General features: G+C 51.0%; 1 protein-coding gene across 2 annotated transcripts in view; it reads right to left on the bottom strand.

Annotated features, from left to right (window-relative positions):
- The window catches only part of PLAG1 (PLAG1 zinc finger), a 47,746-nt gene that overhangs the window by 13,946 nt on the left and 14,658 nt on the right, over positions 1-19,142 (bottom strand). Inside the window, exon 2 of one of the 2 annotated variants that reach the window (XM_057531688.1) lies at positions 89-193. The exons of the other annotated variant lie outside the window; for it this stretch is intronic. The gene's annotated coding sequence lies outside the window, so the exon portion shown is untranslated. The remainder of the gene's footprint in view (positions 1-88; positions 194-19,142) is intronic. 2 annotated transcript variants of the gene reach the window in all.

Genomic DNA, 19,142 nt, shown 5'->3' with positions numbered 1-19,142 from the left:
GCTTTTAATGTCATATCTTATATTATTTCGAAGCTGGAATAAGCGATCACTTTGAAAGCCATGCCATATAATGATAAAAGCCACCTACCTGGGGCCCTGCTCCAAACTCTAGCAAGGCAACCTTATTAATAGACCATCACAGAATGAAGCATTCTGGGTGCCAAATACGGTCAAGGCAGCACCAAGAGGCAACCTAAAAAAAAAAGAAGAGTTAGTTTGAAATTCCAAAAGTCAGACCCAGCTTGGTTAATGGCATATGAACCAAATTGGTTTTTTAAAATTCATTATCACTTATTCACATCTTTATACTTTATTGGAAAATCTATCTCAAATTCTGTTAGGAACAAATGTGAAGCAAATAAAATATTTACAGTATGCTGAAAAATGAAAAGTAAACAAATCAATATCCCTAGGTTTATATACTTCCCCCCGAATCACAATGAAATTATCTGGGTTGTTTGTATTTTTATTGGTAAAATATTATTCCAAGTTTACTGCTATTTCTCAAAATTGCAGCTTATTTTCTTCGTTTATATTCTAAACACATCCATGATTTCCTCTGTAACACAGTTTTGAGAAGAACCTCTTGGGTTGTATATTTTGTTCTGAATAACGGGTGAGGGAGAAATCCTGCTGGACGAGTGTTTCCCTCAGGCTGCGTGTTCTCAGGGAGGGGTGCAAACCACGAGCGCCCCGAAGGAGAGGCAGAACAAGGAGAGGGGCGACCGCCCAGCTGCTGTGCTGCTCTCCACGGTGAGGCTACCATTGGTTTTAAAGTGAATTCGCAGGTGGCAAGCAAGCCCGTCTTCAACGCAAAGAAAACCCCGAGTGAGTTCTGAAGCTCCCAATGTGTGCTTGTCCTGAGCTTCCTTACGTTGTGCAGGTGATGAAGACCTACACCTACAGGCGCTGACCAGGAAAGAAAGGGGCGCCAGGAACTCTGTGCAGAAACCACCTGTTTCACTTCCCTGGACCAGGGCTCAGCGTGCAGCCACGTGTGCCCACCCCTCCGGTAAGACAGACAGCTGACACCGACGTAATAACTGTTACCGGCCTCTGTCCCATGCGGCACCGATCTGAATCACTGGGGATGCTGTTCTCGAGGTGCACAGGGGCTGCAGCTGCAGGAAGGACGCCTTATGTCAGGGCAAGCAGCGTGACGGTTAAAGTAAAAGCTGCCCTAAGGCGGTATTAGAGTGACCACTCGACAGCAAAAGCAATATTGTATGGTATAAACAAGTGACAGAAGGTCAGAAAAGGAAAAGAATACTGTGGACTTTTGCCCTGAAGGACGCACAGCACAGACGGGAAAAGGGGTGTGGCGAACATGCCAGTTAGCCAGGACTCACAGGTCACCCCTGCGGTTACAGGGTCCAAGGTGACCCGTGTAGCGTAGTCACAGACGTCCTAAGGGTTCAGATGCGAAAAGTGCCGGGGAGCCCCAGGGCAGGGACCGTTGCGCTCATGTACTAGTGATGAGAAGCAAGTGTGAGACAGCGAAGGGGTCCACGGCACTGAGAACAATTCCGGGGGAGGTGGAGGGGCGGGGACTTCGATGGGATGCAGGAAACGGGGCTGGATGAGCACAAAGCCCGAGCTGAAAACCAGCAAGAAGAAGCCCTTCCCAGAGAGAGGCCGCCTGTGAGCCAGCAGTGTTGACAAAGGACACGCGGGGGGGGGGGGGGGGACAGAGATGGCTGAGTCGCCTCCTCTCGCTCAGGGCCAACCCCGTTACCGGTCGGCTCACGGTGGAGCCTCCTGACCACCACGATAGGACCAAACCAGGCCATTTAGAGGCGGAGTGGCAGGCAGAGCGTCGAGAAGGAAGGAAAAAGTGGCAAAACCCGCAAAAAGACAGAGCTGCTAGGGGTTCCGGAACGCCACTGCCATTGCCGCACAGAGTTGACCACTCAGGCTTGAGGACGTCAAACTTCAGCAAGAAAGACTGTGGGGCGGGGCGGGCGGGGCGAGACCGGGGCCGGGAGGAGGGGACGCCCCTCCACGTGGGTGTCAGCGGAGGGCCGGGAGGGGGGGAACGCCCCTCCACGTGGGTGCCAGCGGAGGGCCGGGAGGGGGGGACGCCCCTCCACGTGGGTGCCAGCGGAGGGCGCGGGAGGGGGGGACGCCCCTCCACGTGGGTGCCAGCGGAGGGCGCGGGAGGGGGGGACGCCCCTCCACGTGGGTGTCAGCGGAGGGCCCGGGAGGGGGGGACGCCCCTCCACGTGGGTGTCAGCGGAGGGCCCGGGAGGGGGAGACGCCCCTCCACGTGGGTGTCAGCGGAGGGCCCGGGAGGGGGGGACGCCCCTCCACGTGGGTGTCAGCGGAGGGCCCGGGAGGGGGGGACGCCCCTCCACGGGGGTGTCAGCGGAGGGCCCGGGAGGGGGGGACGCCCCTCCACGTGGGTGTCAGCGGAGGGCCGGGAGGGGGGGACGCCCCTCCACGTGGGTGTCAGCGGAGGGCCGGGAGGGGGGGGACGCCCCTCCACGTGGGTGTCAGCGGAGGGCGCGGGAGGGGGGGACGCCCCTCCACGTGGGTGCCAGCGGAGGGCGCGGGAGGGGGGGACGCCCCTCCACGTGGGTGTCAGCGGAGGGCCCGGGAGGGGGGGACGCCCCTCCACGTGGGTGTCAGCGGAGGGCCCGGGAGGGGGGGACGCCCCTCCACGTGGGTGTCAGCGGAGGGCCGGGAGGGGGGGACGCCCCTCCACGTGGGTGTCAGCGGAGGGCCGGGAGGGGGGGACGCCCCTCCACGTGGGTGTCAGCGGAGGGCGCGGGAGGGGGGGACGCCCCTCCACGTGGGTGTCAGCGGAGGGCCCGGGAGGGGGGGACGCCCCTCCACGTGGGTGTCAGCGGAGGGCCGGGAGGGGGGGACGCCCCTCCACGTGGGTGTCAGCGGAGGGCCCGGGGGGGGGGGGACGCCCCTCCACGTGGGTGTCAGCGGAGGGCCCGGGAGGGGGGGACGCCCCTCCACGTGGGTGTCAGCGGAGGGCCGGGAGGGGGGGACGCCCCTCCACGTGGGTGTCAGCGGAGGGCCCGGGGGGGGGGGGGGGACGCCCCTCCACGTGGGTGTCAGCGGAGGGCCCGGGAGGGGGGGACGCCCCTCCACGTGGGTGTCAGCGGAGGGCCCGGGAGGGGGAGACGCCCCTCCACGTGGGTGTCAGCGGAGGGCCGGGAGGGGGGGACGCCCCTCCACGTGGGTGTCAGCGGAGGGCCGGGAGGGGGGGACGCCCCTCCACGTGGGTGTCAGCGGAGGGCGCGGGAGGGGGGGACGCCCCTCCACGTGGGTGTCAGCGGAGGGCCCGGGAGGGGGGGACGCCCCTCCACGTGGGTGTCAGCGGAGGGCCGGGAGGGGGGGACGCCCCTCCACGTGGGTGTCAGCGGAGGGCCCGGGGGGGGGGGGGGACGCCCCTCCACGTGGGTGTCAGCGGAGGGCGCGGGAGGAGGGGACGCCCCTCCACGTGGGTGTCAGCGGAGGGCCCGGGAGGGGCTTCCAGGGAGGAAGAGAGAGGTGGGCACTGGAGGAGGAGAAAAACGGTAGGGCGTTGGTTAGAGACGGGGTCGGGGTGCCTGGCGGGAGAGAGCAGAGAACGCTGCGGGGCTGAGGATAAAGAGGCAGGGGAGAAACGGGGACAAGGCAAACCACGGCCGAGAAAACGGACACGTTTTCCTCGTACATGATTACAGACCTAAGAGAGATGCACACTCACCCAGGCAAGTTTTCTTCTGGTGAAAGGGGTAAGCGATGCAAGGAGTTTGCTTAACTTGGCCAGTGTCAACAGAGCCAAGCGAGAGGGGTGCATCTGGTAAGGAGGCAGGAGGAGCAAGGCGCTTGGCCTGGGGACAGCAGCCAAGGCTAGAGGGACCCCGCGGAGGACAAGAGAGGGGTGTCCAGGGGCATCCTTGAGGCTCTTACAGAAACACACTTGCCATACAAAATTAAATTTCTTAAGCTACAAGGACGTGATGCACAGCGCAGGGCATATAACCAATATTTCATAATAACTTGAAATAGATTATAATCCATAAAAATATCGAATCACTGTTACATACCTGAAACCAATATAACATTGTAAATCAACTATACTTCAAAAAATGATTTAAAATTAATTTAAAAAATTAAGCATCTTAGTTATTGCTGTTGGGAGTGTAAACCATTGAAACTTTTCTGGAATACACTGTGGAAATAGGTAGTCAAAGCTAAGTGTACATGTATGTTGACCTGATAAATCATTTCTAAAAGTATAAGGAAAAAAGCTGAGAAACAAAGATTTAAGTACAGGCATATTTTAAGAATAAAAGTTGATAATGTCTAATAAAAGGGGTAAAGTAGCATATGTCTATATGATAGGATAACTACGCAGCCATTAAAAACATGCATTTAAAAAACATTAAGTCACATGATTAAACACTGATATAATGCTAAAATTTTTAAAAGCAGGACATGGAATATACTCTGATTCCAATTTTGTAAAGTACACACTTAGAACTACTCCTCCCCACTCCGCCACAATACCTTTAAATGTACCTCAGTAAGTTATTAAAAAATTAGCAAGATGTAGGCTTTATACTCTTCTGTATTTTACAAATGTCTTACTTTTATAATTAGAAACAATCTTTTTACCAAAAAAAACAAAAACAAAAACAAAAACGTTTTTTGGGGAAAAAAAAAGAACTTGGATCCATACCTCATTCCATATACAAATGGATCATGGACACAAACGTGAAGCCCAAAACTATAAAAATGCTAAGAGGAAACATAGATAAACATCTTGTGACATTCAGTTAGTCAAATATTCCTTGGCTACAATACTAAAAGCACAACCCATAAAATAACAAATTGATAAATTAGATTCCATCAGACTTTAAAACTGCTCTTAAAAAGGCAATGTTAAGAGAATGAAAAGACAAGCCACTAGAAAACTAGAAGAAAAACTTTGCTAAGCATTTGTAAAGAAGTTGTATTCAGGCTATATAGAGAACTTCCAAAACTCAACAATAATAAAACAACCCAGTTAAAAAAATGGGCAAAATATTTGAATCGACATTTCACCAATAAAGATATATGGATGACAAATAAGCACATTAAAAGATGCGCACCATCACTGGTCATTAGGGAAATGCAAATCATACCACAAGGAGATACTGCTTTCTACACACTAGAATGACTACAACTAAAAAAAAAAAAAAAAAAAGGACTTCCCTGGTGTCGCAGTGCTTGGGAATCTGCCTGCCAATGCAGGGGACACGGGTTCGATCCCTGGTCCGGGAAGATCCCACATGCCACGGAGCAACTAAGCCCGTGCGCCACAACTACTGAGCCCGCGAGCCACAACTACTGAAGTCCGCGTGCCTAGAGCCCGTGCTCCGCAACAAAGAGCAGCCCCCGCTCGCCGCAACTAGAGAAAGCCTGCATGCAGCAACGAAGACCCAACGCAGCCAAGAAAAAAAAAAAAAAAGTGACCGTCTGACTGTATCAAGTGCTGGTGAGTATGTGAGACAAGTCTAACTCATACTGGCAAGAAGGTAAAAATGTACAATCATTTTTTTAAAAGCTTGGCAGTTTCTTAAAAAGTTAAGTATGTGACACAGCCATTTCACACCTAAGTATTTACCCAAGAGATGTGAGAACAGACGTCTATACAAAGATTTATACATGCATATTCATAGCAGCCTTATTTGTAACAGTAAAAAACTAGATACAACCCAAATGTCCCTCAATGTGTGAATGGATAATCAAGCTGTAGCAGGTTCATGCAACAGACTAATAACCAGCAATGAAAAGGAATATACTACTGATACACACAGTAACATGGATGAACCTCAAAATAATCACGCTGAGTGAAAGAAATCAGGCAGAAAAAAAGAGGACATATTGCGTGATTCCATTTATATACGATTCTAGGAAATACAAGCTAATCTGTAGTGACAGGAAACAGCTCAGTGGTTATTGGGAACTGGGTGGGATAGGGAGGCATCACTCACAAAGGGACATGAGCAAACTTTTGGGAATGACGGTTATGTTCACTATGTTGGTTGTGGTGATGGTATCAGGGATGTATGTCGCAACCTGGCAAACTGTACACTTTAAATATGTGCAGTTTATTAAATATCAATTATACTTCAATGAAGTTATAAAAAAGGCCAAGTTTTCATACTGAGAGAGACTTAAAATTAATGAGGCCAAGAAACAAAATCTTCGTATGAATTTACTGAAGTTCGCAGAAAAAAAAAAACAAAAAACCCCACTTTTCTGTGAGATGATAAACTCATGAACTAAATCCTTTATGAGGGTTATGACTCAAAATGGCTAAAATCTTTTCTCCCCAGGCGGAGGGGGAAAAAAAAAAGATGAGTGGGCTACTGGCCTAACTGTAAGGGTCACACTGAATCCTCACTCGAAAGGATAGATGTCGAGGCAGTTTTTAGAGCCACATTCTCAGCTGCCGCCCTTGGAGGAGGCCAGCTCACCTGTCCCTTACACACTGGCATATCCCACTCTGTGATTTAAAGGCTCCAGGAATACACTCTAACTGGAACTGAGACCTACAAATAATAAACAGTTCTGGGATAGGTTCCATTTATCAAATACCAAAGGAAGTACTCACCGGAGAGTTTCACTTCAGCCTGGGTACAGATTTTTAAATATGTTAATTAGTGGTAGCCTTAGAAAAGAAAAGTGTCGCGCTGACTGGTAGGCCTGCCTTTGAGTCATTAAAAAAATAAAGTGACTGTTCAGCCAAGACAACAAAAGAATGAGTAAGAATTAGCCAAGCCTGGGCAGGTATGGCAGGTGGGGAGTTGGACACTGTTGGTGGATCTGGGTAACTTCAGGCAATTGGTTATTTTTGGAGCCAAGAGTGAGAGAGACAGAACGAGGCTGGAGATGGTGGAGGAGTCCCGTACGACTCACGTTATCGAGGGCTGAACATTTTAAATTATTCTCATGATTTACAAATTCTCCTAAATGTAGGGGCCTGAATAATGTGCTCCCCCCACTCCCATCCCCAGCCACGTTTTTAGATTATGTGGCAAACAGCCAACCTTCGTGTGTCGTGTTGCTTTCTGAAACAGAATTAAGTGGTGATTTTCCTATCAACATTTTTAGGTTAGCTTTTTTTTTTTTTTTTTTTTTAAATGTGACCTTGACCCTGCAATCCCACTCCAGGGCATATATCCAGAGAAAAACATGGTCCCAAAGGATACATGCACCCCAATGTTCATTGCAGCACTGTTTACAATAGCCAAGACATGGAAGCAACCTAAGTGTCCATCGACAGATGAATGGATAAAGAAGATGTGGTACATATATACAATGGAATACTACTCAGCCATAAAAAAGAATGAAATAATGCCATTTGCAGCAACATGGATGGACCTAGAGATTGTCATACTGAGAGAAGTAAGTCAGACAGAGAAAGAGAAATATCATATGACATCGCTTATATGCGGAATCTAAAAAGAATGAACTTATTTACGAAACAGAAACAGACTCACAAACTTAGAGAATGAACTTCTGGTTACCAGGGGAGAAGGGTGAGGGGGAAGGGATAGTTAGGGAGTGTGGGATTGGCATGTACACACGGCTATATTTAAAATGGATAACCAACAAGGACCTGCTGTAGAGCACAGGGAACTCTGCTCAATGTTATGTGGCAGCCTGGATGGGAGGGGAGTTTGGGGGAGAGTGCATACATGTATATGTATGGCTGAGTCGCTTGCTGTGCACCTGAAACTATCACAACATTGGTAATCGGCTCTACTCCCACATAAAATAAAAGTTAAAAGAAAAAAAAAAAGAAATGCGACCTTCCTCAATTATAAACTCACTTTGGCCTTTGCAGTGTTTGCTGATAGCTAATTAACAAAAAGGGATTGTAAACCCATCAGTGTGAGGCCTTACATGGTTCAGAGCCCAGAGTATGGGGAACAGTGGCACAGAGGCAAAGGACTTGCTTTTTGAGAATCAGAACTGGGTTTGAATCCTGCCGGACCCTTACCTAAGTGTAATTTTGGACAATTTAGTGTCTCTGCAGGATGGGAACGAACGCCGTGCGGTCCTATGAGAATTCACCGAGGGGACGTACCTGAGGTCTCTAGCAGGGCTCTGAGGGCTCAAAATGCAAAACTCTCCTATTCAGTGGGTGACTCAGGAGTTAGTGCTGCCCCCAAACGACCAGATGTGCACTTGAAAATAAGGGTTCTTTTTTTTTTTTTTTTCTTTTCTGGCACAGGCTCCTACATAGAATCACAGCCAACAGAATCTTTGAAGGACCGACAAGTGCAGGACTCCGAGTGAAGAAAACTATCCTGTCACATGTGATGTGAGATTCATATGAAAACTGATATTTGGTGAAGCAGTGTACTTTTGATCGTCTCGTCTCTGTGAGAGAGGTGGGGTGTAGCTTAAATCTCATGGTGGTCATGGGCACAGATAATCCCGTATCACTGATAAACAAAACCAATCTGCATGGGGCCAGCAGTCACTTTGCGAGTTGTGTTGAATGGTAATTCAGGGAATATGTGACCGCTGACCTTCCGGGGATGGACTGACCCCTGCTTGTGGCTGAATTGTGGTCAAAGATCCTCACGCACCTGTGGAAATATGACGATTACTAAAAATCAGAGAAAACAGCTACTTTATCAAACTACATAGTAAACCAAAATTCCACACTGTGAATGCTGCAGCGTGGGAATGTCCCTGTCACATGGCATCTCGAATTCGTCCCCTCCCCTCATCCTGCTGAAACCGAAGCAGGGTTGGCAAGGGTTTGGGAACTGAATGCCGTGCTGCAGAGCCAGGCGGGTGGAGGGATTAGGAAGGGAGGGAAGGCACGGGAGGAGATGGCGGTCCACATGTACTCATGGAAGGCTGACCCCACCAAGGGGGCTATTCCAGCAGACAGGAACTTCCCCGAGCTTCAAACAAGCAACTCGTGATCTCTGAGGTTTCTAAGTGATCATGCGTGCATTCCTCTCACACTCTTGCTCATCCCGTGCAGAGGAAATGTTTCTAAACACTAGATGTAATTTTAACTCAGTAATTTACATTGGGCCCACCTTGTCAAGCTCCCTCCAGCAAAAATGCAGTGTTTGCCAAATTTATCTACAGGTACCTGTCACAACCCTAGACTTGCCTGTTTTCTTTTATTTTTAAAAACTTTACTGGCATTGATGGAGTGGGAGTTTTGGATTAGCAGATGCAAACTATGATATATAGGATGGATAAACAACAAGGTCCTACTATATAGCACAGGGAACTCTATTCAATATCCTATAATAAACCGTAATGGAAAAGAATATGAAAAAGAATATATACGTGTATAACTGAATCACTTTACCGTCCAGCAGAAATGTACACAACGCTATAGATCAACTATACTTCAATAAATTAAAAAAACCAAAAACTTCACTGGCACTGTTCCTGATCATGATGGAGTGATGATACAGAGACCTGAGTATGTATTTCTTCGTGTATTAACCTATGCAACATTAACATGCCTTGTGGCCTTTCTGAACCTTAATATCTTTAACTGTAAAGAGAACACAGTCAATTCTTGATTAAGTGGGATAACTGAGAAGTAGGGTCACAAGTGGCCAAAGAAAATCATGAAGAAAAAATTAGTCACAACAGTACACTGACTGGTGGTCCTTTTGCTTTTTAAACTGAAACCCATTTAGATAATATAAAACTAGGGGTCAATCCATGCCAGAGGCAAGGGGAAGAAGAGGCTTTGGGGGTAACAAAAACAGCAAAGAGACTCCTGGTTCTGTCTCCAGTATCTTCTATGGGGTCCCGGCGAAGGCTGCTGGGTAAGCACCTTCGGAGCTGAGATCTTGCCTTTTCTTATCTGTTTCCATATCCCTCCTACCTAGAACAGTGGATGCACAAAGGAGGTGCTCAAATATTTGCTGAACGAATAGAAGGAGGAAGAGAAGAAGGGAAGGAGGGAAGCCTTCCCTCCTGCTGGCCACATGGACCTGTGAAGGAACACAGGGGTCCACCCTCCTTGACTCCCTTTGTGAATGACGAGGAATAGGCTGAATGCTTTAAATCTGAAAACTCTCTTGGGTCTCCCCCGGGGCCCAGCAGTCAAGAGCACCTGCTGTCTTTCTTGGCTTGGCCCAAGCTCACCGACACCAGGATGCTGCAGTCACTGTGCCACCTGGTGGTCATGCCTAGAAGCTCGTCTTCCTCCAGAGAGGAGGGCAGTCCCCCCACCTGCACAGAGGGGGGAATGGGATGTCCGACCACACTTACCGATAAATACGCACTACTGTATACAAACTAGACAACTAATAGGGACCTACGGCAGAGCACAGGGAACTCTACTCAACACTCTGTAATGACCTATATGGGAAAAGAATCTAAAAGAGAGTGGCTGTGTGTATATGTAGAAATGATTCACTTTGCTGTACAGCAGAAACTATCACAACATTGTACATCAACTATACTCCAATAAAAATTGTTTTTAAAATGTAAAAAAAATAATGTCTCTAAAAAGAAAAAACTGGGGGTGAGAGAGGTGAGAGGTGTGGGCCTGTGGAGTGTGGCCCCGAGGGGGGAGGAGCAGGACAGAGGACAGCGCCCCGCCTGGGGAGCAGGGGCGACAGGAGGCGCAGTCACTGAATTCTTGCCTGGAGCCAGTGGTACCGTAGGGAAAGGCAAGGCTAGCAGGAGACCAGGAGGTCAGGAAGGGCCTCCACTTTAGGGAGCTGAGTAGGCGAGGGAAAGGCAGGCTTGTGATTATGGGGTTAAGGGGACCAGCTGTGAGCCCTTGGGTGAATGACGTACCATTTCCCAGCTTGGGTTTCCTCAGCTGAAAAGTGAGATAATTAAACCCTACAGGGTTGTTGTGGGGAATAAGTGATGTCGTGTGTAGAGCACATGCCGCAGTGACCAGCACTCAGTAAGGGCTACACTATCCATGTTAAGAAACAGCCAATCAGGCGAAGACCTTGAACGGTAGCTTATCTGACAGACAAGGGAGAAGCAACAAAGGCTCCGAAGGGCAGGTGAGGACAGAGGGGAGGCCCAGCAGAAAGGCCACTGACAACACACAGGGCTTCGAGGAGGGACTCTTCCTTTACAGGATGGATGGAAGAGGGTGGCCTGCAGAGAGAACGTCCTTGAATAGGAGGAAAAACCAGGAAGAGAGTGATTCATGCAGACAGTGGTCAAGGTAAGGACTACCTCCTACTCCCTTTTGCTTGAGTGATACGCAGGCTTTTAGTGATCTTGGGAAGAACTATCTCAGGGGATGGAGGAACCGGGATGGATCACTGAGGTTGAGGAATCAGCTGAACCTGAGAAATCCGAGGCTCCCAGCACGCGTTGCTCTTTGGAGAAATGGCAACAGCTGGAGGGCGAGGGGTAGAAAAAGAGAGAGCCTTCTGTCACCACGTGTTGCTTGTTTTCACAACAGCAGAGGCTTGACGCGTTAAGTGCTGAAAGGAAGGACCAGGTAGAGAAGGAAAGGCTGAGAGAAAAAGGACAACGGATGAGAGGGGATGGTACCCAGAGCACAAGAGTACACAGGAGGACGGCGTGTGTGCAGACGCCGGACCAGGACTCCCGGGTGCAGGCAGAGGACAGACAGGACAGAAACTAGGGCGGCTGCATGAAGGGGGGACCCCCGGGGCACAGTCTGCAAGGAGGAGCGGGCGCCGGCCACGTGGGCAAAGGAGGTGAGAACGTCCCCGAGGACCAGCCAGCAGAGGACACGGCATTTCAAAACATTCCAGTGCAGGTTTTGTTGAAGTTGTTTCTGAAGATGATGCTGGCCCTCAGTCTCCCCTGTGTGGTTCTGCCTCCGTGTGGACTTATCAAGTCCTCTGCCACGGAAGAGCCCCAGGCAACGTCCATCAGTCCCAAACTGCCCGATTCCTTTAGAACCGTGAGGAAAACCCGCCAACATGAGCACGGCCACAGGAAACCAGACTGCTGTGCCTGAGGACCTCCGGCAGTTTGGTGCTGGGCGGCGGGACCCGGGGAGGGAGGGACATTCCCGAGGCAGGCCTGGCAGTGGCCGCGCTGCGTCACCAAGTCACGGCGCGGCAGGCCCGGGACTCCGCTGCCGCTTCAGGACCACCCTGCACTCACGTGCTGCCGCTGGTCGCAGAGGCCAGCGGTTCAAGGGCCAATGACACGTGGCAGAGCATTATACAAATAGAAGGTATTCTTCGGATGTACTGTAATTTCAGAGCATCTTGATTAGGACGTTTGAATGTTTCTAAGACTTCAGACTTCTAACTGACGTCCCCCCACGTAGTTAAATGGTGAAAGGTACCAAAAGAGGTGCCAATCTGAATCCTTATTTTTTAGAAAAGGAATTGTCGGGTAATGTGAATAATTACTCCCTTAATTTATATGTTTTGCAAATTCCGATTAATTCAGAGTTTGGCAGGTGAGTTTCTCCCCCCTCAGCTTAACATGAATTTGTAGTATTAATACACGGTGATCTTTCATTTAAGCTGCAACATCCATGACCTAAAACAGAGGGGGAGAAAGAGAAAGGGGGAACACAGGTTCTGAACAGCCAAAGTGATTGTTCCGCATGCACACACACCACACACTTCATAACGGAGGTGGGCGCTGTGCCTGCCCTCACTCAGGGCCAGTCTCTCAGGCAAAACCACAGCAGCTTGGGTTGCTGAGATTTTTGGCCCAGGGAAGATTAGCAGCCTCAGGGGTCAAAGGCAAATTAATGATGGCGGCAAGAGGGGACTGCTAAGTGGGGGAAAGAGATGAAAGATAAATACACACGAGAGAAATAAAAAAGCATGGACGGTGGTCATGGCCATGCTGGGGAGGGCTAAGAAAATGGGCACTCCCATGGCGACTTCCAGAAGTCAAACTGGCCACGCAACTGCCGAGTAAAAGACGGCACTTATCATTTTCTCCACTCATTCATACCTAAGAATTTATCTGAAGAAAATAACCTGAGATGCACATAACGATTTATGCACAAGACCATCCATCACTGCATTATGTGAAGACTAGAAATAAGCCACCTGGCCAACCACAGGGACGACTAATTAAATGTGGTGCTTATTCAGAGGATGCTTTGAATTCAAAGGTGCTCATGCAAAGGAGTCCAGCTTCTGAGCAATATGTAGGAGTAACATAAAAGTACACGGGAAATAACCTTTATACAGTGTTAGGATACAAAACAAGGAAGATCCCAATTCAGTTTACAAAAGTATTACACAGGTTGAAAGAAAAAAAAAATACCAGAAGGAAATACCTGTTAGTATTGAACATAATTTTTGATGATGTGAACATCAATACTCCACCAGAAATAAGGGATCACATATCTAGATTTACCACACATATATCAATGTCATTCTTATTGCTTGTAGCACTTCATTCAAAGTTTACTCCTTCCGCATTCCAGCTTCCCCACTTTTCTTTCTAGGAGACTTCAACGTGTTTGGAGGCAAAAAGCAGAACCTGATTCTTACACAAAATGAGGGGCCACAGAAGCACGTCGAGTAACCCAACAGGGATACAATTAGCAAAATCCAGACTTGTGGGAGACTCTACAGGACAAAACCAAAACCAAACCAGACTGAAAAACCCACTTCTTCAACAAGAAAATTTTAAGAGGTGGGGAGAAGGGAACAGGTAACCTGTAGGTCAAAACAGACTTGAGAGATATGTCAACTGACTATATAAACAGGCTTATTGGATTTGAATCATGCAAATTGTTAAAAAAAAAAACCAAAGAGACAACTGTGGAGATTTGAACACTAACTAGATATTTGATGATATGAAGGCATTATTGTTCTTTTGGGGTGTGACAGTTGTATTGTGATTATATCTTTAAAAAGAGTCTGTATATTTTGGAAATACATACCAAAAATATACCAGTGATATGAAATAATTTTGTATTAAATTAGTGGGCAGGAGAAGGGGTGGGTGTGGGTAGGAGGACCTAGTCACTGAGGTGATAGCTGCTGAAACTGACTATGGGTAGGTGAGGATGCATTCTACTGTTCTCTCCACTTTTGATTTTTCAGTATTTTTGAAATACTCTATAATAAGAACTTTTACAAAAAAATCTCTAAAGGCAGCACTAAACTTAACCTCCACAGTAAACCTATATGTGATATACTACAAACTCTGTGGGTGTTTAATAAACCCTGGCTGATGATGACGAAGTCAGAAATGATTTACATGCAGTTTCCGACTCTCACAATTTCTGTGAAGGATGGAGTTCATGAAATTGTTTCTGAAATCCTGACACAGGGTCACAGGCCAGCCAACCGTTCTACACACTCTACTGAAGCCAGGCAATTACTGCTTGGAGTTTGAGAGGATGTAAAAGTAACAGGAACAAATACCTTTATTAGTCATGGCCTTTCAACTATGTAAATTATTTTCTAGAAATAAATATTCTGGGAGAGGGTTTTCAACATTCAGGCTTTCAAACAATCATTTAGCATACAATGACTGGGTCATTTTTAACTGTAATGAGGGTAGAGGACAAATCAGTCTAGCAAGATCTGAGAACTGTGTCAGGCCGGGAGGGGGCTGGACACAGTGGCCCGAAGGCGGCAGGCGCCCCAGAGGGGAAGGGCCCCGAGTCACAGCACCGGGGGGAGCACCTGCCGGGCTTGGCGATGGGGTGGGTGTGTGTGGTGCATGTGCACAGACATGCTCACGCACGTGGAAGCCCGAAGTGGCGAGGTTTGGGAAAGGAGGTGAAGGCACGAAGGTCTGCAGGAGAAAGGACGGCGGGATGGATGGAGGTGGCAGAGTCCAGCTTCCAACTGCTTGGTCTGGAGAATCCTGAACATCTCCACTGGCCGGAGAAAAAGAGCCAGTGGGGTGAACACATTTCCATGCTCAGTGGGACAGGAAAAGAGATGGTGAGCCTTGGGCAGGAGAGCACAGCTGCTCAGCAGCCAAGAAAAGAGGGGATGAGGGGGCGGATGGGGTTGGTAGTCAGGGAACAGGCTGCTGACAGGCAAGCCCGATAGACTCAATCTTCTCAGTGAACCTGGGCAAAGTTACCTGATGTCTATTATAAATTCTAATTAGCTCTCTATTAGACTATTAGCTATTAATAGGTTAGTATTAATTAGAACATAAAATAATAGGTATTCCTATTCTATCAAATATTACAGTAGGATATAAATAAAAGGAAAACATGAATCATGCAATAAATTAATACTTGTCTATTACTAGACTATTAGACTCTTAGAGGTCCTAGTTCTATGAGAGGAACTATTATCGCTGTTACCATTGTCAGGTAGAATTTCGCAGAACTGAGTCGACAGGGCTGGTAGACAATGAGAACCGTTTGAGCACGTATATGAAGCAGGTCCTATGCTGAGTCTTTTCCGTGCAGCCTCTCATTTACTACTTGTACTTGGTTACTCCTCTGAGCCTCCTTTTCTCCCTCCTGGAACTCAGAGGAGCTCAGCACCCATCTACGGCCTTGTGATGAGGCTGGAAGGAGTGGCCAGGTGTGAGCGCGCTGGCTGGAAGCGCGGAGGGCGCGCTTGGTAACGCCAGCTGATGCTGCCGTTCCGAGTTCCCCACCTGGCTCTCCACGGGGCTCCCGCAAAAGCTTCCAGGCTCCCTGGACCCCGTGATGAGATGGGAGCAGCACAGGGAGGCAGGTGGCGGGCGAGGGCCCCTGGGGCGGTGAGGGGGGCCTGGCTCGCGGTGGGGACAGGAGTTGAGCCGGGAGGGGCGGCCCCGAGGAGCGATGGGCGGGTGGGAAGCCGGGGCCTGAGACTCCGCTTTGACTGTTTCAGCCCAGGAGCTGGCATCTCCCGAGGCTTCCCGCGCGCTCGCTGGGCAGAGGTGAGGGGCGATTTCATGACAAATAAGACCTAGTTCCACGAATGGGCGACAAGGACACCCGCCACTGCAAGTCCCAGCCAGCTGTGCGCCAGGGCCGGCAGCCGGTAGCGAGCAGGGGCCCGGGAGGGGCAGGGGCCCGGGGCCCGGGCTAGAGTCCCGGCCACAGCCATGGCGATCCTACTCCCGGACCCGGGAGACGGCTGCGATGACACGCACGTTACCCTCGGAGAAATGCAACTTGGATGGGAACGTATGGCAGCGTTCAGTCCTTTACTGAGGTTAAGGGCACTAAAGTCTGGCCTTCCGTGTGCAGCTGGGACCTGAGGGCAGCCTGGCGTGTGAGCTCCGCACAGAGGTCAAGTGATAACGTCCGCTCAGAGAGTGTCTCCGGGAAAACCCAGGGGGCGTCAGAACACGCCACCCCCGACCCGGGCCCCGGGTGCGAGCGCGGCCACGGGAGGCGCGGGTGAGCTGCGTGTCTCCGTGACTCGGGGGGGCTGTGTGCGCCCCCTTCGCGTCGGCCCCTCCCCTCCTGGCGTGTGTGCGTGCACGTGCTCTTCCTCGGCGGCTGTCTGTGCGCCTCTCCGCACACCATCTCAACGTGCGCACGCACGTGTCTGCACGTGCGTCACGTGCCAACTCCCTTTTGAATTTGTCTTGCTTTCCCAACGGGGGGCGTAGACACGTCTCTCCCGCTCGTGGTGTGCGCACGCTCCGCTCTCCCGCTCTGGGTACGCGTGTGTCCCTCTCTCCTCTCTGGGCATCTGTCTGTCTCCTGCAGGGGTGTGTACGCGTGTCTCTCCCAGGCTCCGGGTGCCTCTGTGGGTGTCCAGCTCCTCCTGCGTATGAGGGTGAGTCTCCCTTCACATCCTGGTGTGAGTGTAACTCTCCCGCCTCCTGCCTGTGTGCGTGTGTCTCCCTTTCATCCCCTCAAGGTGAGTGACCCACCCCTTCCTGGTCTGTCTACTGACCCCCCTTTCTGGGTGTCTCTCTCCCCCATCTTCCACCTTCTGGATGCGTGTCACTGCATCACCAGTCTCCCCCCAGCCCACCCCGTGGGAGCACGGATCTCTCCCTGCTGTGCGTCTGTCCCCTCCCTGGGCCGGAGCTGGTGTGCTCTCTCCTCCCTCCGTCTCTCCAGAAGTACAAACAATAATTTATAGATAGAGAGATACAGCAGCCCCGGTGTACGCGTCTCCCCTTGACCCCTGTGGCTCTGTGTGTGTGTCTCTCTCTGGGATTCTGGGTCTCCCCCAGTTCCGGGTGTGTCTGCATCCTCCCCCCAGTCTGTCGTCTGTCCTTCTCGGGGGTACGTGCACTTGTCTCTGCAGACCCACCACAAAGCTGGCCTGCTGGTGGCAGACAGGGGGTCTGTGTGTACGCGCCGCAAGGGCCCAGGCACAGGGTGGGGGGCACCTGGCTCAGAGTCTGGCACGGTACCTGGCCTATCAATCTGCTGACTCAGGAGGAGACGGAGGAAAGTGTCTTGTACACGGGCGTGGACGTGGAGATGTCCCAAGCCTGTAGGTCCCGGGACGGGGAGAAGGCCGAGGCTGTCCCCACCCGGCTGCCGGGGCGAGCGCCGCAGGAGCGGACGCTGGTGCGGACGAGTGGACACGGAGGGAGGAGAGGTGGTCCAGGGGAGCCCGGGGACCGCGGAAATGCCGGTGACTTGGGCCGGCCGGGGAAGAGTGGGTACCTTCCAAGCTGCCGGAGGAGCAGGAGGGGAGGAGAGCACGACGCGTCTCCTGCTGCAGGAGGGCCGAGGGGGGGACAAAAAGGAAAAGGTGCCACTGGCTGTGGTACCTGGGGGCTACTGATGGATGCTCTCGCCACACACAGCCTCCAATCGGCGGCAGGACGGCTCAAGGAGGAAGCGGTGAAGGGAACGGACAGCAGAGCCCACTCTTCCAGGGAGCCCGGCAGCGACGGAAGGACGACTCAGGAGGGGGTGTGAAGACGGCAGAGGGCTTCTAGGATATTGTTTCTGCCTGGGGAGGAAGGGTTGAACGCACCGTGTAGGTGGAAACCCCAGGATGGGAGGGGCGGGGGCAGGAACGAGGCGAGGGGCCCAGCCCGCCGCTAGACCGACTCTCCCCAGGCCGAAGGCCACCAGTTCAGAGCCAGAGTTAAGGAGGCCCCGGGCAGGGAGCTCCTCTGTGACCTGGGGAGAGGGCTGAGGAGGGGAGCTCAGGAGAACGTTAGGTGCTGGGAATCGGTGATGGGAGGGCTGAGTGAAGGGATGAGAACAGAGGCCCAGCGAAGAGAGTGGCTTCACATCACTACAGACCCAGCTCGGACCCTTAGGGGTCGATCTCTCAACAGCGAAGATCTGGTCCAGCCTGACCCCAGCCTCCCTTTCCACCTCATCTACCAGCGTTCTTTTCACTCACGACACGCTGGGCCCCAGTTACAGGGGAGCACCCAGCGTGCACTGCAGGCCGGCACCCTCATCCTCCCCTCGTTCTTGGCTGTCTCCCCCCCGCAACCCGACTCCCTGCTCCAGGACCACCTCCGTGCCAACTGAATCCTCCCACTGGCATTAATGACTCCTCCCCCTATGTGTCCACTTCATTTTGTGTCTCTACGACAGAAGTACCAAGCCTACGACAGAAGTACCAAGCCTACAACAGAAGTTCCAACTCAACGCGGAAAAGATGGTTTCCTGACCAGGGGCCTGAAAGAATGGTAGGGCCGTTCAGAAAAGGACTGGAAGTCTGAGTTGCTAGTAGTAGGGACGCTGAGTTTGAGATGCCGGTCGTCCATGCCTGGTGGTTATGTCCAAGAGGCCCTTGAAAATCAGGGTCTGGAACTTGCTAGTGAGAATGGGCTTAGTGAGAGAGATCTGAGTCATCCCCCCAGCAGTGGACCACCACCTCAAGTCCGGATGATACTAACATTTTTCTAACTCTAGTCTCACACCCGTGGCCTCGATTCATTCTGGATTCTGAATCGACTTCATTTTCCTAACACCCTCCCCTGCTCAAAAAGCTGCAGTGCCTTCTAAGGCCCAGAGCGCAGATTCCTCAGGCTGGCAGGCGAGATGGCTCACAGTCATGCCGCAGCATACCTTTCCAGTCCTACGTGGCACTGCTCCCTAACAAACCATCCTCTCCAGTCGGACTGGTCCTCTTGGAGACTGCTGACAACAAGCGCATTTCTGCCTCCTAACCCCTGCTGAAACCATTCACTTAACTGGAGTGTCTGCCCTCCTTTCTGCCTATTCCTGACTCATGCCTTGTTCAAAGCCTACCTCAAGTGCCACCTCTCCCCCTCCCTTGAAGACCTACAATTTTTACTGTCAATATTTTCAGTTGTCATGATATAGAATT

Source organism: Balaenoptera acutorostrata, chromosome 17 (genome assembly GCF_949987535.1).
Source record: "Balaenoptera acutorostrata chromosome 17, mBalAcu1.1, whole genome shotgun sequence".
NCBI classification, from domain to species: domain Eukaryota; kingdom Metazoa; phylum Chordata; class Mammalia; order Artiodactyla; family Balaenopteridae; genus Balaenoptera; species Balaenoptera acutorostrata.
The sequence above is the reverse complement of the archived record's forward strand: the minus strand, read 5'-3'. Positions and strand labels throughout refer to the sequence as shown.